Source organism: Gorilla gorilla, chromosome 2 (assembly GCF_029281585.2).
Source record: "Gorilla gorilla gorilla isolate KB3781 chromosome 2, NHGRI_mGorGor1-v2.1_pri, whole genome shotgun sequence".
NCBI lineage: Eukaryota > Metazoa > Chordata > Mammalia > Primates > Hominidae > Gorilla > Gorilla gorilla.
Window position 1 is genome coordinate 189523680 of NC_086017.1, and position 18324 is coordinate 189542003.

At 36.7% G+C, this 18324-nt stretch overlaps 1 long non-coding RNA gene across 1 annotated transcript in view; it reads left to right on the top strand.

Annotated features, from left to right (window-relative positions):
- The first annotated feature begins 380 nt into the window (after positions 1-380).
- The window catches only part of LOC134758021 (uncharacterized), a 38075-nt gene continuing 20131 nt past the window's right edge, over positions 381-18324 (top strand). Inside the window, exon 1 of the long non-coding RNA XR_010132717.1 lies at positions 381-555. This is a non-coding gene — a long non-coding RNA (uncharacterized lncRNA). The remainder of the gene's footprint in view (positions 556-18324) is intronic.

The window sequence follows — 18324 nt, forward strand, 5'->3', positions numbered from 1 at the left end:
CCAGAAATTGCTATAAAAATGGGCTTTTAAAACAACTCTGTTCTATTACTTGATTTGAAAACCAAACTAAACCTTTTTAAACAGTTACTAAAATAAACAGGAGATTAAATTTCTATGCCCTGGTATAACTCTATACATCAGAGATGTCAAGAAGCTACATTATCTTTGCACACTATATGCTATATTGATATGCAAGCGCATGACATGCCTTGTTTATGCAGGGGAAAAACTAGTTTCAGTACATTTCTGGACTAAACATTTCTGGGTTAAAGTACAATTTCAGCATCTGAAAAGGGGATCTGCGAGCTATCCATGCTAACATGGGGAAGGTTTCAGAGGAGGAGCCCTTCCTTCCTTTCCCTTCGTTGCCATTAGCACAGGTCTCCAGGGCACGTCTTTTCTCCTGGGTTTCTATGTTTGTTTTACTCACTGCCTCTCGTTCCTCTGCTTACGACATTTTCATGAATAAGCCAGAAGATGGTCAGCACAGAAGCCTCCCTACAACCTGGAAAAAGAAATGAGCTTTAACTTTGAATATCACACAGACATAATGAGGTAAGTCATTTAAAAAAAATCAGTAGAATGATTTTTAAAGGAGTAGTGTTATCATAGATATTTCTATTGGCATATTGGCCTAACTTTTCCCACTTCTCAATAGGGAAATATGACTTAGCTGTAGTATCAAAACAAGAAATGTCATATGAGCAATTGATAAAGTATCCAGAAGTGTTTTTGCCATATATACATATATATAGTAAAAAGCAAAAGAGAAGCTAATGGCAATCAAATTTGTTCATTACTGAGACCCTCAAACTTGTGTTAGTCCTTTAATCTTTCACTTGCTGTCGTATCAGGTAAAAATGCATTTGACAATGAAAGTTAAATTTTTATTCCAAGATGTTGCTTGAGCGTCCCATTGTTTACTATCTGGAACAATCAGGGGCTGGAACCAATTCCATGTTATTAAGGAATTGGTCACCTATTCTAGCAGAAATGTCAACGCAAGACAAATACATTTCAGAATAGGTTTATTTGAGCAATCTTGTTTTCCCATTCTTTAAAATTATTGCCCTCTGATTTATCTTGTATATTTAGCTAATATTCGAATCCATATTAAAAAGTTAAAGAAATGAATGTATTTTGTTAAAAATCACCATAAAAATCACCATAAAAATTCAGTTAAATAAGCCCCCAAACCAAAATTATCTCTCTCAAATCATACAACAATATTAGCTTAAACTGAGGGCCTGGCCCTGATTGTATGAAAGGCTTTTATTCAAGTAATCCAAGGAAACAGAGAGGAGCAGTTGTTATTCACCTCACCATGAAAAGGCAGCAGGTGAACAAATACAATGATTGTTGTGGAAGAGCAAATGCTAGATGAATATGTATATTTATGAAACGTATATACATATTGAAAATGAAAATGTATATTTAGAAGTAGTCTCCAATCTCCTAAGTCATATCTAATATACCACTGATTATATTTGTATGAGTTTTCTTATGAAATGAGCAATGCCAAGTGAGTCATAACACTAGACTTCAATATTTGTAATGTTACATTTTGAGTCCTTCTTTGTTTAATGCATATTACCAGAAGAAAGTGTTTGAAATTACACCTTTTATAACCCATATGCAAAGCAACTTCTCTGACATACAAATTATTTGAGTAATCTTAAAATAATGTGATACACAATAAAACTAGAATATCATCTATTGAGTTATTACAAATATTTTTATTTTTTCCTCTATGAGCTTTTTTATAGCTTATAAATGTTTCCTATAAATCATGATGTTATTTTCTCTAATAATTTAAAAGTGCTACATGAACTATTTCATTGTTTTTTCATCTGTTCCTTAAGTCAAATAGAAAGTCTTATTAAGAAAATCATTTATAAATTTAAATCCCTAAATTGGTAACCAGTAAAGTATAAACTCATTCTACTTTTATGATTTCAAGTTTGACTAGTGTTCACACATAATGATCTTGAGATATAACTGTTTGTAGAGAGAAAATTCATGTATTCTGTATTCTCCAATGCCTTAAAAGTATTATGTAGAATGCAACAATAGTGTTCTGCTTAAATTTTATTGTATGATTTTTTTAACCTGAAGAAACAGGGAATTCCTCAATGCTAAAAATTTAAAATAGCATTGGCTTTACTTTTTTTTATTTAAAGGATGATTATTAAATTGGGCATTTAATCTGGAAAATTCAAATCTAGATACATGGATTGAATTGTCCCTAAGCAGCAAATGGAGTCTATTTTGAATGGTTAATTTATTCTCAGGCATACACACTTCCTCTGCTATAAAATCCCTCATTTTGGTCCAGTTCCATCTGTCTTTCTTGTTTGTTTTAAGTGACTGAAATAAAAATAATCACAGTTCAAGCTTTCCTTACCTACACAGGGAAGATGGAAAGAGGGTACACCGCGGTGCCAGTCTGGTAATCATTGATGAAAAAGTGTCAGGGAAGAGCAGTCATCTATGTTTGTTCAAGGAAAGCTGATCCTGGGAAACAATATTAAATATTTTATAGACCAGAAGTCCTACTTAAGGATTAAAAAAATCAATAAACATTCTACCCAACATGTTTGTTGTAATAACACGGCATATATTGCTGAGCATACATCATCACTTTCTCTTGCCTGCAGTGCTTCATTCAAACATTTGCGCATTTTTCCCTGAGCACTAAATAACAGAATCATTAACAACATAATAATCAGCTTAGGATCAGTAGATATGTAACTAAAATTATTTAATGACACATTTCTTTAGAAATTGTAACTGTACTAAAGTCCATTCTTCTCTCTGAAAAATTTATTTTGATCACTAGAGCTTGTAGACACTAATATGTGACCGCAAATACAAGAGTTCTCAAACGTGAAAATTTGTATGTACACAAAGGATTGAAAGAAATCTTTTAAAACATGAATTTGGTTTCTATGTCTGGAGGTGGATACTAAAAAGTGTAAAACATGATCCCTGGCACTTAGTAGTTGATGATCTGGTTGGAGGAACCCAGGAAAGTACAGGGGAAATAAATGATGATTAATGGCAAAACCAGAGATAATAACAATAATTTCCAAAGGAGTTTCAGAAGGTGAAAAATGTAGGTTAACACCTCAATGAAGGCCGTGGGTATTTGAGAAGAATTGTAGCATTATGTGGACACCCAAATAGGATCTGAACAAATTGAGGGGAAAAAGAGGATCAGTTCAAATGTCACCTCCAGAGCTACTAGCTTCTTCAGGTTTCCATCTAATGCTTTCCAAGCAATGGCACTTGTTGCAATATATTGTAGTTAATTGCTTACTCCCTCTCCACTTCCCTCCCCCTCCCAACACACTCTCCTTACATCCTTATGAACTACTAAAAGGCAGAGCAAGGTCTTCATTTTTGTGTTTCCAGAGTCTGTAGGTGCTCAATAAACATTTGTTGAGTGCATTTTTGAGTGATTACAAAGCAATACAAGCAAAAGCACAGGGCAGAAATAAGCACAGCATGTTCCGATTTCATTGAAATTACTAGCTGTGCAGAAGAAAGCATTTTATGTTGCAGATAATAGAAGATACGTCAAAATAGTTCAGGAGAAGTCAGATCTTTGAGGACCTTGCTTGTCTAAATGAGCATTATCTTCTCTTTGCTGGATTCATGACTCTAATTTCTCTTGGTCAACCCAGTCCCATTATCTCCCAACCTTCTGTGACCAAAAGGTAACACTAATGAGATCTGAGATCCTCCTTTGGTATCAATCCTTAGACTTCATTCTGCCCCCTATCTGTGACATACACAAGGTGAATTTTATAAAGATTAATCTGGCCAAGTACAGAATGAGTTAGAGAACTAAGAGCTATTGCAAAAGACCTGTCTAGAAGACAATACTGGAGAAAGTTTTAAGGAAAGCCACTATAGAGGAATAATTTAAAAAATTGGTATTGATAAACTGTAATATAGGATATAAAAGAAAGGGGAGCAGTTAAATAAACTCCAAATTTCTATGAGAGAGTAACTGTGCTGCTGACAGATGTAAATGTAGGAAGAGAACTCTAATGGGTATGCTACAAGGAAAAGATGGCAAGTTTGTGTAAGGCATGTGGAGCTGGGGATGATGCATTGACACACAGTGGAAATATCTTAGAAATATGAAGAGGTACACGTGGAAGTAGAAATGACAATCTAAATATAGTGAAAGTTGACACTGCGACTATGGGTAAGATTTTAAACACGGAAGAGAGCACTGGACCAGGAATTTTAAAAGTATCTGAATGATATGAGCGTTTTTAAGTCGCTCAATCTCTTCTCTGTAGATCGAGGATAATACCTCTTCTCTTTACCTCATGGGGAAGATTTAAAAATGAAATGGGGATAAGACTATTTAATAACATAAGGCATTTTGTATTATTTTATGTTTATTTAATATTTTGTGGGAAACACAATAATCATAGCAACAAAACTTAATTGGAACAATTGCTAAACTCAAGAAAGTCACGTGGTTTCTTAGTAAGTGTAGGCAGTAATTCATTTGCTCTCTTGTATATAAATTGTCTAGATTCATTTTTGCTTCTCACGTATGCAGTGAAAACAGTGCTCATAACTAAGTAGATGTTTTAGTGAAATATCCTACCATGGCCACATTTAATATATTTCTCCGATGCACTGAACTTTTGTTCCCAGTGTCATGAAATGTAGTCCACAGAATAGGGCTCTCATCTTATACGTTACACATACCCTCATTGTTTACAGCTAGTTAAGTATTTATATCTGGAACTTCTCTTTGATGAGCCCTTTGACATTTTACTCTTCTCATTTTCAGAAGTTCCCTTTCTTCTTCCTTCCCTGACTTCTTTTGTCCTGGAGCTCCATTTCAATCTCCCAACCTTTGTGAGCTCATCTCTGATGTCTCATTAGCATTTTTCCTACAATTTCTCAGGGACCTTAACACTTAGGCAATTTTTGCATTTCTTCAAAAAATTTAAATATTTGAGTAAGTAGCTAAATATTAACAATGCATAAATTTTTAATACACATAAAATTAGTAGAAATATGAACTCTTTTTAGATGATACATTTTAATGTTATGTAGTAGAAATTCTAAGCTGATTTTTTAAAACCATTTTATTGATACATAATAATTATACATTTAATGGGGGGTATATGTGATATTTTGATAAATGCATACAAGGTGTAACGATTAAATCAGGGTTACTAGGATATCCAGTACCTCAAGCATTTATCTTTTCTTTGTATTAGAAATACTTCAAATCTCTTCTTTTAGCTATTATGAATTATTATTAAATATCATTATTAACTATAGTAACCCAACTGTGCTATTGAACACTAGAACTTATTTCTTCTATCTGACTCTGTTTGTATTCATTAACCAACTCTTCTTCATCCCCAACTGCTGAGACCAGCTCAGTTGGGGAGACCCTAACCCAGCGGTGCTAGAGGAATTAAAGACACACACACAGAAGTACAGAGGTGTGAAGTAGGAAATCAGGTGTCTCACAGCCTTCAGAGCTGAGAGTCCTGAACAGAGATTTACCCACGTATTTATTAACAGCAAGCCAGTCATTAGCATTGTTTCTATGGATATTAAATTAACTAAAAGTATCCCTTATGGGAAACGAAGGGATGGGCCTGATTAAAGGAATAGGTTGGGCTAGTTAACTGCAGCAGGAGCATGTCCTCAAGCCACCAATCGCTCATGCTATTATTTGTGGCTTGAGAATGCCTTTAAGCAGTTTTCCACCCTGGGTGGGCCAGGTGTTCCTTGCCCTTATTCTGGTAAACCCACAACCTTCCAGCATGGGCATTATGGCCACCATGAACATGTCACAGTGCTGCAGAGATTTTGTTTATGGCCAGTTTTGGCCAATCATAAGCAAAAAGAACAAAGTTGGAGGCCCCATGTTACTCAACTTCAAGCTATACTACAGGGCTGCAGTAAGCAAACAGCACGGTATTGGTACAAAAACAGGTAGCAGGTGTACAAAGAGCTGATGCTATTCCTATAGAAAGTATTCTAAAAAATTAAGGAGAAGACACTCTATTCTGATAGTGAGCTCAGAAATAAGGCTGCATATCTACAACCATCTGACATCTTGTCATCTTTGATAAAGCTGACAAGCATTCTTTTTTCTCTGTATCCTCACTGGCATTTGTCATTTTTTTGGTAACAGCCATTCTAACTGAGGTAAGGTGATATCTCATTGTAGTTTCTATTTGCATTTCCCTGATAATGTGATATTGAGCATTTTTATATATACTTGTTAGTCATTTGTATGCCTTCTTTAGAGAAAAGTCTATTCAGATCCTTTGTTTGTTTTTTTACTGTAGAGTTGTTGGACTTCCTTGTATATTCTGAGTATTAGTAGCTTGTCGGATACATAGTTAGCAAATATTATCTTCCATTCTACTGGTTGCCTCTTCACTCTTGATTGTTTCCTCTGCTATGGAGAAGCTTTTTACTGTAATGTAATTTCATGTGTCCAGCTTTGTTTTTGTTGCTTGTGCTTTTGAAGCCTTAGCCATAAAATCTTTGCCTAGACCAATGTCCTGAAGTGTTTTATGATTTCTTCTAGTAGTTTTACAGGTTTTGGTATTACATTTTAGTCTCTAATTCATTTTGAATTGATTTTTGTATATGATGAGAGACAGAGATCTAGTTTTATTCTTCTGCATATGGATATCCACTTTTCCCAGCACCATTTATTGAAAAGAGTGTCCTTTCCACAATGTATGTTCTTGGTACCTTTGTTAAAAATCAGTTGGCTATAAATGTGTAAATTTATTTCTGTATTTTCTATTCTTTTTCATTGGTCAATGTGTCTGTTTTATATCAATACCATACTTTTGATTACGATAGCTTTGTATTACATGTTGAAGCCAGATAATGTGACACTTCCACGTTTATTCTTTTTGCTCAGGATTGCTTTGACTATTAGTGGTTTTCTGTGGTTTCATACAAGTTTTAGTATTGTATTTTCTATTTCTGTAAACAGTGGCATTGGTATTTTGATAGGGATTGCATTGAATCTGTAGATTGATTTGGGTAGTTTAGCCATTTTCATTAAATTAATTCTTCCAGTTCACGAGCATGGGATGTCTTTATATTCTTTGTGTGTGGCCTCTTCAATTTCTTTCATCAGTTTTTTGTAGTTTTCATAGTAGAATTCTTTCACCTCCTTGGTTCAATTTGTTCCTACACTTTTTTTGTAGCTATTTTAGGTGAAATTACTTTCTTGATTTTTTTTTTTTTCAGACGGAGTCTCACTCTGTGGCCAGGCTGGAGTGCAGTGGTGCCGTCTCAGCTCACTGCAAGCTCCGCCTCCCAGGTTCAACTTTCTTGATTTTTCTTCCAGCTAATTTGTTATTGGTGTATAGAACTGCTACTGAATTGTGTATGTTGGTTTTGCATCCTGCAACTTTACCAAATTTGTCAGTTCTAAGAGTTTTTGCCGGGGTTTTTAGTTTCTTCTACATATAAAATTGTGTTCTCTACAAAAAAAGACAATTTGGCTTCCTCTTTTTCAATGTGTATGTCTTTCATTTTTTTTTTTCTGTTGCCTGATTGCTCTGGTGAGGGCTTCCAGTATTAAGTTTTTAGAGTGATGAAAGTGGGCATCTTTGTCTTGTTCCAATTCTTAGATGAAAGGCTTTCAGCTTTTCCCCCATTCAGTATGATGTTAGGTGTGGGTTTATCAAAAACAGCCTTTATTATATTGAAATGTGTTCCTTCTACGCATAATTTGTTGAGAACTTTTATCATGAAAGGATGTTGAATTTTATCAAATTCTTTTACTGTATCTGTTAAAATAATCAAATTTTTGTCCTTCATTTTGTTGATGTGATGTATTACTTTTATTGGTTTGTGTGTTTTAAACCATCCTGGCATCCCTGGGATAAACCCCACTTGATAATGTTTGACTCCTGTATCAGTGAGTTTCATACTTTGTGTGTTTTCATTATGGCAAATATCATCCTTTCACTTCCAAATATAATACCTCTGAAAGCATTTCATGCAGGGCCAGTCTAGTGATGATGAATTCTCTCAGTCTTTGTTTATGTGGAAAAGATTTCATTGCAGTTTTTAAGGATAATTTTCCTGGGTAAAAGTTTTCTTGGCTGGCAGCATTTTTTTGTCAGCAATTTGAATATATCATCCTATTCTCTCCTGACCTGTAAGTTTTCCATTGAGAAACCAGCTGTTAGTCTGATGGGAATCTCCATATATGTGACTGGACTCTTTTCTCTTGTTGTTTTTAGAGTTGTCTCTGTCTTTGAATTTTGACAGTTTGCCTATAACGCGCTTTGAAGAAGACCTTTTTGAGTTGAATCTATTTGGGGATTTTGAGCTTCCTGTCTCAGACTGCCTATGTCTCTTGCAAGAATTGAGAATTTGGGCCATTAGGTGACATATGTAAGCACCAGCAGTGGAGGATCCAGGTGAGTGGGTCCTCAAGCCTCCAAGAAGCATGCTCAGGTGCCAGCAGTGGCAGCAGTGGGTCAGGTGGGTAGGTCCTCAGATCTTCAGGTGGTGTGCATGACATTGGAGTGGCAATAGTGGGGAGGCAGGCTAACCTTTGGGTTCTGAATGGCATACATGGGGGCCAGCAGTGGTAGTGGCCAGCTGGGTAAGTCAGTCCCCAGGTCCCTGGGTGGCATGCATGAGTGGGTGCCAGTGGTGTTGGCAGTAAGCTTAGCAGGCTGCTCTTTGGTCTCTCAGGGGGTATGTGCAAGCATGAGTGACAGTTGGGGTAGGCCCATCTTTAGGCCCCTGGATGGCTTGCATGTGTACCAGCAGTGGCAGGCAGAGCTGGTCAGTTTGTAGGCCCCCTGCACAGTATGCATGGGCAGTGGCAGTAGGTGGGATAGACCACCCTCTGGCCCCAGACGATGTGCATGAGTGCCCGCAATGGCGGGCACGGCAGCTCCTTGGAAGATGTACAGAGGCACTGGGAGGCAGGGTAGACCTGTCCTCAGGCTCCTGGATGGTGCATGCAGGCACTGGTGGTGGCAGGTGTCACAGATGAATCTCCAAGTCTCCAGAAGATGTGTCCAGGTGCCAGCAAAGCCAGCAGCATATGGGCCAGGCCTATCTTTAGGCTTCTGGATGGTGCACACAGGCGCTGGCAGCAGCAGTCAGGGTAGGAAACATAAGACATTTTGCAAATATATATTGTTATTCTTCTCCATACTTATTTCCCTGCCCCACCCATGATCATATTTCATAATAAAAATAAATAAATCATCATATGATAATTAGAGTAATAACATTAACAAGTAATCACAAAAACACATACTTGTTAATATGCAAATAAATCTAATTTATGTTCTACTGTGTATCACAGAGATGAAGAAATCTAAAATAACATGAGATAAAACATAGAAAAGCAATCTTGTTTCTGTAGTTTAGTAAGTGCTAAGTATTGTGCAATGAGAGTTACATGCATTATTTAATTTAATCTTCATAGCAACTCTATAAAGTAGAAATTATCCTGTTATGTCAATGTGATATGTAAGCATTTAGGTAACTTTTCTATGGTTCACATAATTAATGCCATATCATCATCTAATCTAGGATGACAGTAACATTATTGTTTTATTTACCACTCATGGGGACAAAAATATGGCGAATTAGACTACAACATGCCATCAATTACAACATTGTGCCTCAATTTCATAAATATTACATGTACAGGAAAAAAGGTATCTTGTTAATTGATGAAATATTATAATTGATAGCTATGAAATCCTTTTTTGTTTTCAATCAATACACAATACCGCTCTCCAAAAGAAAAATGATTTATAAATCCCTGTTTCAGGGGTGTCATTGTTTCTCTAATACTTGGTACCACAATCAGCTAGATTTGGATTATGGTCCAGTGAGCTTTAAGCCAAACAAGCAAGGAGACATATATTGTTTCACCACCTATACCCCATTTTATTTCATGGTATTTCCCATTAAGAAGAATCATGGCAGGATCTGAGACTCAAAAGCTGTTCTAAACATTAGACCACTACCGATATTACTGAATTTTTTTTGAAATGTAGCCAGAACGGCTCTTCTGTGATAAGAAAGAATCAAGTGTCCAAGAGAGATTTAGAAATGACTGAAAACTCTCTCACAAAGAAGAGAGACCATAATACCCAAGTAAGTTGTCAAACAGATGTCTAGTTGGCTTCATTAAAAGTCTTATAATCAATGAGGATTCAAGATATATTTTGTTGCATTACTAAATGAGGGTTTTCTTTTTTCATCACGATACCAAAAAGTAAACACTGAGAACCCACACAACACAGAGTATATTTGTTTGGCTTTACAAAGTGTATTGAAAATTATTTCTATTATTTAACTCACATATTGTCACTTTGAAATTATATCTCCCCTCCAAGTACTAACCATGGCAGACCCTGCTTAGCTTCTGAGATCAAATGAGATTGGGCATGCTCAGGGTGGTAGGGCCAGAGACACTTTGAGATTATGTCTACAAAACAATCAATAAAGGTAATACTGAAGCCGCTTGTGAACCGTATACCACAAATGAGAAATTACACTGGAAGTTGCCAACGAAATATTTTCACAAAGCATCAACTACGCTCAGTCTCTCTAATGCTGTCCCCAACCTCCAGTCCTCTCTAAGACTACACACCTGAATACAACCAGAAGGAGCTGGTGTCACCTCAGATATCACCACTCAGCCTAGTATATACTTCAGATCCCTTAGACATGTTAGGCAAGGGACCACAAAAGGCCATGAGACAAACCAACAATGAAAGGGAAAGGGAAGGGGAACACATTCATCCCAGTTATTTACACTAAGTTAAAAATCTCCAGATAGAATCACAGGTGTTTACCTGATTTATACAAGACTGTGAACTCCAAAAGGGCAGTGCTGGGACCCACTCATCTGTATTCCCAGAGTTTAGCATAGGGGTGACACTCAGTAAAAATTGGATGGGGTCAGGCATGATGGCTCACACCTGTAATCTCAGCATTTTTGAAGACTGAGGTGGGATGATTTTGAGACCATCCTGGGCAGTAAAAAAAGACCACATCTCTACAAAAAAATTAAAAATGTACCAGGCATTGTGGCACACACCTGTAGTCCCAGAATCCTGATCCTAATAGTCATGTAGGAACCATCCAACTCAGTTTTGCATAACTAACCAAATATAACTTAAAAGAATTTTTGACCAGGGGTTTTATGACAAATGAATTTATTAAGAATAATCAAAGCCACACTTTTTAAATGAGAATATATCACATTTACATATCTATGATAAGCTCTAAGAGATAACTTAAGGATATTCAGTGGGTTATGCTATCAAACTCCAGATTCTTTTGCACATATAATAACCCGTAACGAGTGGAGCAGGGGAGTAGCTCTTATCCTCTGATAGCTCCCATGCTATTGTTTGTTTCAGTTGTCAGCAACTGAGACGCTCATGCCTGATTTCAGAGCCCTCCTTACTAATTATTGGTCTTGTTTGCTTGCTTTTTGTGTTTTAAGTATTATATTTTATCACATTTTCAAAACAGTTTATGCTCTTGGCGATGCTTTCATACATAGTTCTTGGGATATAGTTGGTGCTTCCATGAACATTTTTGAATGAAGGAATAAATGAGTAATTATACTTGTGCTGTCAAAAACTTCTTAAATGCTAGCCTCTCTGAAGACAAGAGCAACAACTTCGTGAAGCAGTGCAATGTGTACATAAAAATTTCTATAGGAACCTTTATGATTCACAATGTATTTTTATGAACAGCATTTCATTTCATTCTTATGATAGCCTTGTGACTGACATGAAAGTAAACACATTACATCGTAGTGAGTGGTAGTATGTATAAGACACAGAGGAAGGAATGATGGACTCTATCTGGGAAGGCATCCTGCAAGTGTTGACCTACAAATCAAGTTTTGAAGGCAAAATAGATTGCTTTTAGGCAGGCCTGAGCAGGATAGACATTCCAGACAGAAGGACGAGCATGTTCAAAGGCAGATCAGGCATCATTATTCCCATTTATTGAAGGCTTAATGCCCAGTTAGTGAGTGATAGGTAGGACTTGAATCTACTTCTGATTTTTAAGACCTGCATTATTTCACTACATTTTATTATACTTCTAGTTCATTTAGTATTAGCCAATCAGTTGGTACTGAAAGATAGGAACTGAAAAACAGCTACAGGCTTCCTCAGAAATAACTTGTTGGGGCACTACAGTAAAATCCATAAAGAAGAAAATTCAAAGATAGGTAATAATCTGTGAAAACAAATCTAGGTGACAACAGGAAATAAGGACCCAACATCAGAGGCAACCAACTGAAGGAAATCAAACACCTAATAGATGCCCTGAATAAACATAATAACAATAGTAATCCAGAAAATAAGTCACTGTAAGTATCCAACTTTGGAATACACCCCAGGAGAAGATTAAATAAGTCATCATGAAAACAGACCAAGTAGGATTCCACTAATAAGAAAATATTTTATTTTTTAAAAACCACACTAAGTTAATAACTATTTTTAAAAATCATTATATAAAACCTATTAAAATGTCCTCACATCCCACAGTAAACATTGTTTTTGCTATAAAAATGTGAAAATATTTTTATAATTTTCCTTTTTAAGTTATTTGGGTCTGACTAGTTTATTTAATTTATGATCATCAAGTATCCAGCAATCATGGTACATGCTTCAGAATTCTTGTAAGTGAGGAAACTTAACCTAAAAATTGTTTTCAAATATTATAAAATGTTTGTAAATATTAACTATTAATAAAGCTTATATAATATTACATTTTAAAGCTACTAGGTATTTTTGAATTAATATCACCATGATTTTTCATATTTAGGGGCCAGTAAATTGTATCTTTCACATCTGCTAAAAAAGCCATAAATCCCTGGCATTATATCTGTATGTCCACATTGGCCAGTATATAATAAGGGACCTACTTAAAAATTTATATATGTACATATGATGTGTGCAGATTTAAAGTAATGAATCTAAGTTACAGGGTCAGGTGTACTCTTCTGTTTTCAAAATATTTATATTTTATTTTAATATTTTACCTGATTTTAGTAACAGATTTCTAATGTTAAGAAGCATAGCATCCAGGTATACTATTGCAGTTTCTTTCCCTATGGCTTCCAACATTTTCCAATGCAGAGCTGACCTTTTGTCGTTTACATACAACTCCACTTAGAGATAGTAGGATTCATACAATGAGACCTGCCATAGAGTTGCTTTCCTGCACAAGCTGTTGGGAATTAAACAGTGTTAAAAGTGCACACTTTAAAAATACTCAGTGAGTTGAAACTAAGTGAAATAAAACAAAACAAGAAAGGCAACCATTTTTTTTTTTCCCAAAAACTGTGATGTGGTTTGGATGTCTGCCCCTCCAAAAGCCATGTTGAAATGTGATTCCCAGTGTCGGAGGTGGGCCTGGTTGGACGTGTGGATCATGGGGTGGGGCGGGGGGGGTGGTTCCTTCATGAATGGTTTAACACCATCCCCTTGGTGACAAGTGAGTTCTGACTCAGTTCACGGGGGATGTAGTTATTTAAGAGTCTGGGGCCAGGTGCAGTGGCTCATGCCTGTAATCCCAGCAACTTGGGAGGCCAAAGCAGACAGATGACCTGAAGTCAGGAGTTCAAGACCAGCCTGGCCAACATGGTGAAACCCCCACCTCTATTAAAAATACAAAAATTAGCCAGATGTGGTGGCAGGCACCTGTAATCCCAGCTACTCAGGAGGCTGAGGCAGGAGAATCACTTGAACCCGGTAAGCGGATGCTGCAGTGAGCAGAGACGGTGCCACTGCACTCCAGCCTGGGTGACAGAGCGAGACTCCATCTCAAAAAGAAAAAGAAAAAAAAAAGAGTCTGGGACTTCCCCCTTCTCTCTTTTTCTTGCTCCCTCTCCTGCCATGTGACTTACCTGATCCCCTTTTGCCTTTTGCTATGATTGTAAGCTTCCTGAGGCCCTCACCAGAAGCAAGATGCTGGAGCCATGCTTGTACAGCTTGCAGAGTCTTGAGCCAATTAAACCTGTTTTATTTATAAATTACCCAGTGTCAGGTATTTCTTCATAGCAACTCAAGAACAACCTAATACACTATGTCAATAATCTTGCCATCCGGCCTTCCCCAAAAGCTTTCTATCAGAAGCATATTGTAGGAGATTTTAACAAGAAGGGAATGTGATTTAACTATAAATGAGATTAAGTCCCAGCTCACGCACACATCTAAGCAGATTTTGTGAAGAAAGAGTTTTTGTGGGGGAAACATCTTATTCAAAGTATGAAGACATTCCTGTTTGAATACTTTAAAATAGTGTTCTAAGTTTAACCTGAAAAGCCAATTATCCCAGAAAACACCCAGGAAATCAGTGTGAAGACAGGCATCAAAATTAAGCTACCAATATTTCCCTATTCTTGCCAGTTATTTCTTTTTTGTTTCTGACTCTGACCAAGAAATGGAGCAACAACGGAAATCATGGCTTGTCTGGATACATCTTTCCATCAGGCTTGTATTGAAGCCCTGTAATATTACACAGGACTACAGAGTAAGCATCAACAGTGACAGTGGGTGGTAGCTCAATTAATAGACATTCATTCATTCACCTATTTATTGCACATTGATAGTGAGAATGTGGTCTGTTCTTAATGCTTGAGATACAGAGACATCTCTGCCCTAAAGAAGCTCAAAATCAGGTATAAAGCTATGAATCAATTATTTATAAATTGGAATCAATATATCAACAAAGAAAGTGATAAAGTAGAAGCCTGTACAAATGTAGAGTCACAGAACAGAGAAGAAAGAGATTAATAACATTTGCAGAGACTCAAGAAAGAATCATTAGAAAAGGTAATATTTCTTCTAAGCATGTAAAGATGAGTAGGAGTTTACCAGACGACGGAAAACTCATTCCAGGCAGAAAGAAGACTGTGTGCAAAGGCCCATGGTTTGAAAAAAACTAGTGTATTTGGGGAACTTACATTTAGCTTGGGTTTCCTAGAGCTGGGAATACACGTGTCTATTGAACACTTGAAATGTGTGTAGTATCAAAAGTTAATTAACATGATAATATTCTGGGTAACCTATTGTTGTTTGGAGGTATTTCTTTTATTTGGTTAGTTGGTTTTTCCTCTCTTAATATGGCTACTAGAAAATTTTAAATTTCCTATGTAACTTGAATTATATTTTTATTGGACAATGCTATCATAGAGTATAGAAAACGAAGAACTAATTATGAGAGATAAAGGTGGATTAACAGGCAGGGGCCTATTACTAAGAGCTTTATGTGACATGAAACATAGTCTCAACTTGCTCTCCAGAAAAATCTCATATAATAATCAAAGAGCAGTCATGGGAGGTAGTGTGATTAGGGACATTGCAGGGGTAGGAAAATCTTGCAAAACTCCTAGGAAGGCAAAAAGGAGAGGATTGAGGCAAGACTCCAAAGGTAATCACCACTTAGGTGGGTAGATCTGCATAATGAGAAGAGGAAGATTAGTTGGACGGAGTGATCACAGCCCAGAGCATAGCACATATCATTTTACAGTGGCTTGCATCACAAGTTCTCATCATCCAATTATTAGGACTTTGTATTTCCCAGCGGAAGCAGGAAACAGTGCCTGGCTGCACTCTAGACACTGTAACTGCAGGTTACACTGGGCCTTGTAACGGCAATGTGACTTTACTTAATGAACACTCTTCCTATCATTTAATACCCAACTTGGGAATAGATCTTATCTTGGCAGATAACTGGTCATGCTCTCCAGGAACAAGCAGAAAATTGAAGGAAGTGATGTTTTCAAGGCAGCAGATGGCACTCTTTTCTATGCTTCAGTACTAAAAGTTTCAATGAAAGAAGCTCTGTCTTCTATAGAGAATCAAAAATTTAAAAGACTGCAGCACTTTTCAGGAAAGTGAGGAATGCTTGGTTCTGAAGTCTAATCTACAGAGAAATGTTCATGCCAATTTCTAGAAATTTATTTATTCTAAGGAAATGATTTGAGAGAAGGAGGGCATGGAAAACATATGCATAATAATGGGCATTGCAGCACCATTTATAAAATTAAAAGCAAAATAAATACTCATAGACAGGATATGGGGAAATTTTTGTCCATGTAGTTAATATGATACAATACAATATAATATAATATAATTAAACCATAAAAATGACAGCAGTTGAAAAATGCTTCTTGGCTAGATACAGTAAAAATGGTATTTATGTAAAACAATCTTTGATCTGTAAATATACAAAAAGTATATGTATTATACATGTACATATATATACACACATGAATATTAGACTGAAATTTTTGATACAGAAATGAACATAGTTGTTTAAGGGCGCTGGGATTATTAATGCCCTTGTTTTTCACATTTCAAGTAGTATCTAAGTAATTGCCTAAATATGACAGCATAGCTTCCCCTCCTAAGAGAGACTTACCCAGGAAGCCCCAGGGTAATCTGTGCTTTAGATAATTTTGAAATAGGGAAAGAAAGTTAAAGTAGTCAAAGACTCACCAAAGCTCTACCAGGTGGTCAGGCACTGGGAAAATTGACCTAGCACAGTGTCTAGAGCTAGCTTTCTCTAGAGTTGCTGTTGGACCTGATGCAGCATTTCTTACCTTCCTCGAGGATGCTGTTAAGAAAGAACTGGCTACTCGAAAGTGAAGCTCTGGTGTTTCAATTCCAGAGCTTGCATCCAAAAAGTACATGAGGTTGTAATGATGGATAGTTGTTGGAATAACCATTGTTCTCACTGGTCCCTAGAAAGGGATCTGTGGCTCTGCAATGGGGAGAAAGACAGGTTGCTGTTTGCTTCTCATGTCAGCAGTATTGCTCAGAAGGAAGCACCATAGCCGCAGTCACCCCAGGGAAGAATGAGGCACAGTCTCCAAACACCACTGAGGCATCGCCGCTGCAAGATTGATTCTGCCTTAGGGGAGGCAAGACAAGGCTGAATGTGCAATGTGTAACTACCATTCGCTGAGCCTCCATTGTTAAGCAATCTTTGTGTCAGGTGCTTTACGCATGTTATATGCCTTACCTTCAGAGCAACTCTAGACAGGTTTTACAAGCCCCACTTTGCCCAGGAGGAAACTGAGACCCAGAGAGATTGATTATTATATCCAAGCTTTCTTAATAAGAAAATTACTGAGTTGAAATGAAACTCAGTTATCTGATGCCATGCTCTTTTCACAACACTACATAAATGCAAACGGTCCCCTCTCCTGAAACCTGGCATGCACTGGCTCCTGGATAAGCTTCTCCTTAACTATAGACTCTTAGGGGCTAAAGAAATGAGAGCACAACAGAATATTGAGTTTCAAGTTACTCAGAACTCCCTCAGGAAAACTTCCTTGTTCTACAAATGCGGAAAATAAACCCCAAGGGGATAAGATTCTATTTTAAAACAATATTTGTACAGTACTGTTATGGGCTGAATTATGCCTCTCCAAAATTCATATATTGAACCTCTATTCCCTAGTACCTCAGAATATGACTGCATTTGGGGTAAGAGTCACATTTAGGTTAGTTTTTATAAAATGAAAGAGTTGTATAATGTCAGAGAACAGGCTTTCATTCTAAATGAGATTCTTTCTCCTTCTGAGGTTAAGCTAAGTAAAATGTCTTTTGGGCAGAATCACAGAACATTAGAGACTACTTGTTGAGATTATCTCACCTTTTCTCATTGTCTAGATGAATACATGGGACCAAAGAGAAAGAATTTTTGCGCTTATTGTACCAAGATACATTCCTTTCTTTCATGAAATTGAGAGTACAACAAGTAATTGGCAGCACTTAGTGTCAGTATTGCTCTTATGTATTTAACTATAAATAGAAGGGAGAATATTTTTAATGTTTTCTTTACTTAAAAAAGAAATCCTACAAACAAGTTGATATTCTTGTGTCACAATAAAAATCCTCTGTCTGTTCCCAATTTGTCAAAAGGACAAGAATTTTCAAGCTCTCGACAGGACCCTTAGAATTTAATCATTAAAAAAAAAATGTTTTAAGTTTCTACTGAGAGTTCTTCTCAATTATGTCCAGTAGGTGGCATTACTTTAACCACACAAAGCAAGAAAACCATGAAAAAGCCAGAATAATTCTGATACAGATCAGAAGCTCTCAAATGTTGGCTTCAGACTAGCAGTATCACCATCACCTTGGAACTTGCTCAAAAGGCAGATTCTTGGGCCCTACCCCAGACCTATTGAATCATAATCTCTAGGGGTGGGCCTCAACAATCGTGTTTTAATAAGTGATAATGTTGCATGCTAAAAGGTGAGAATCACTGAGATAG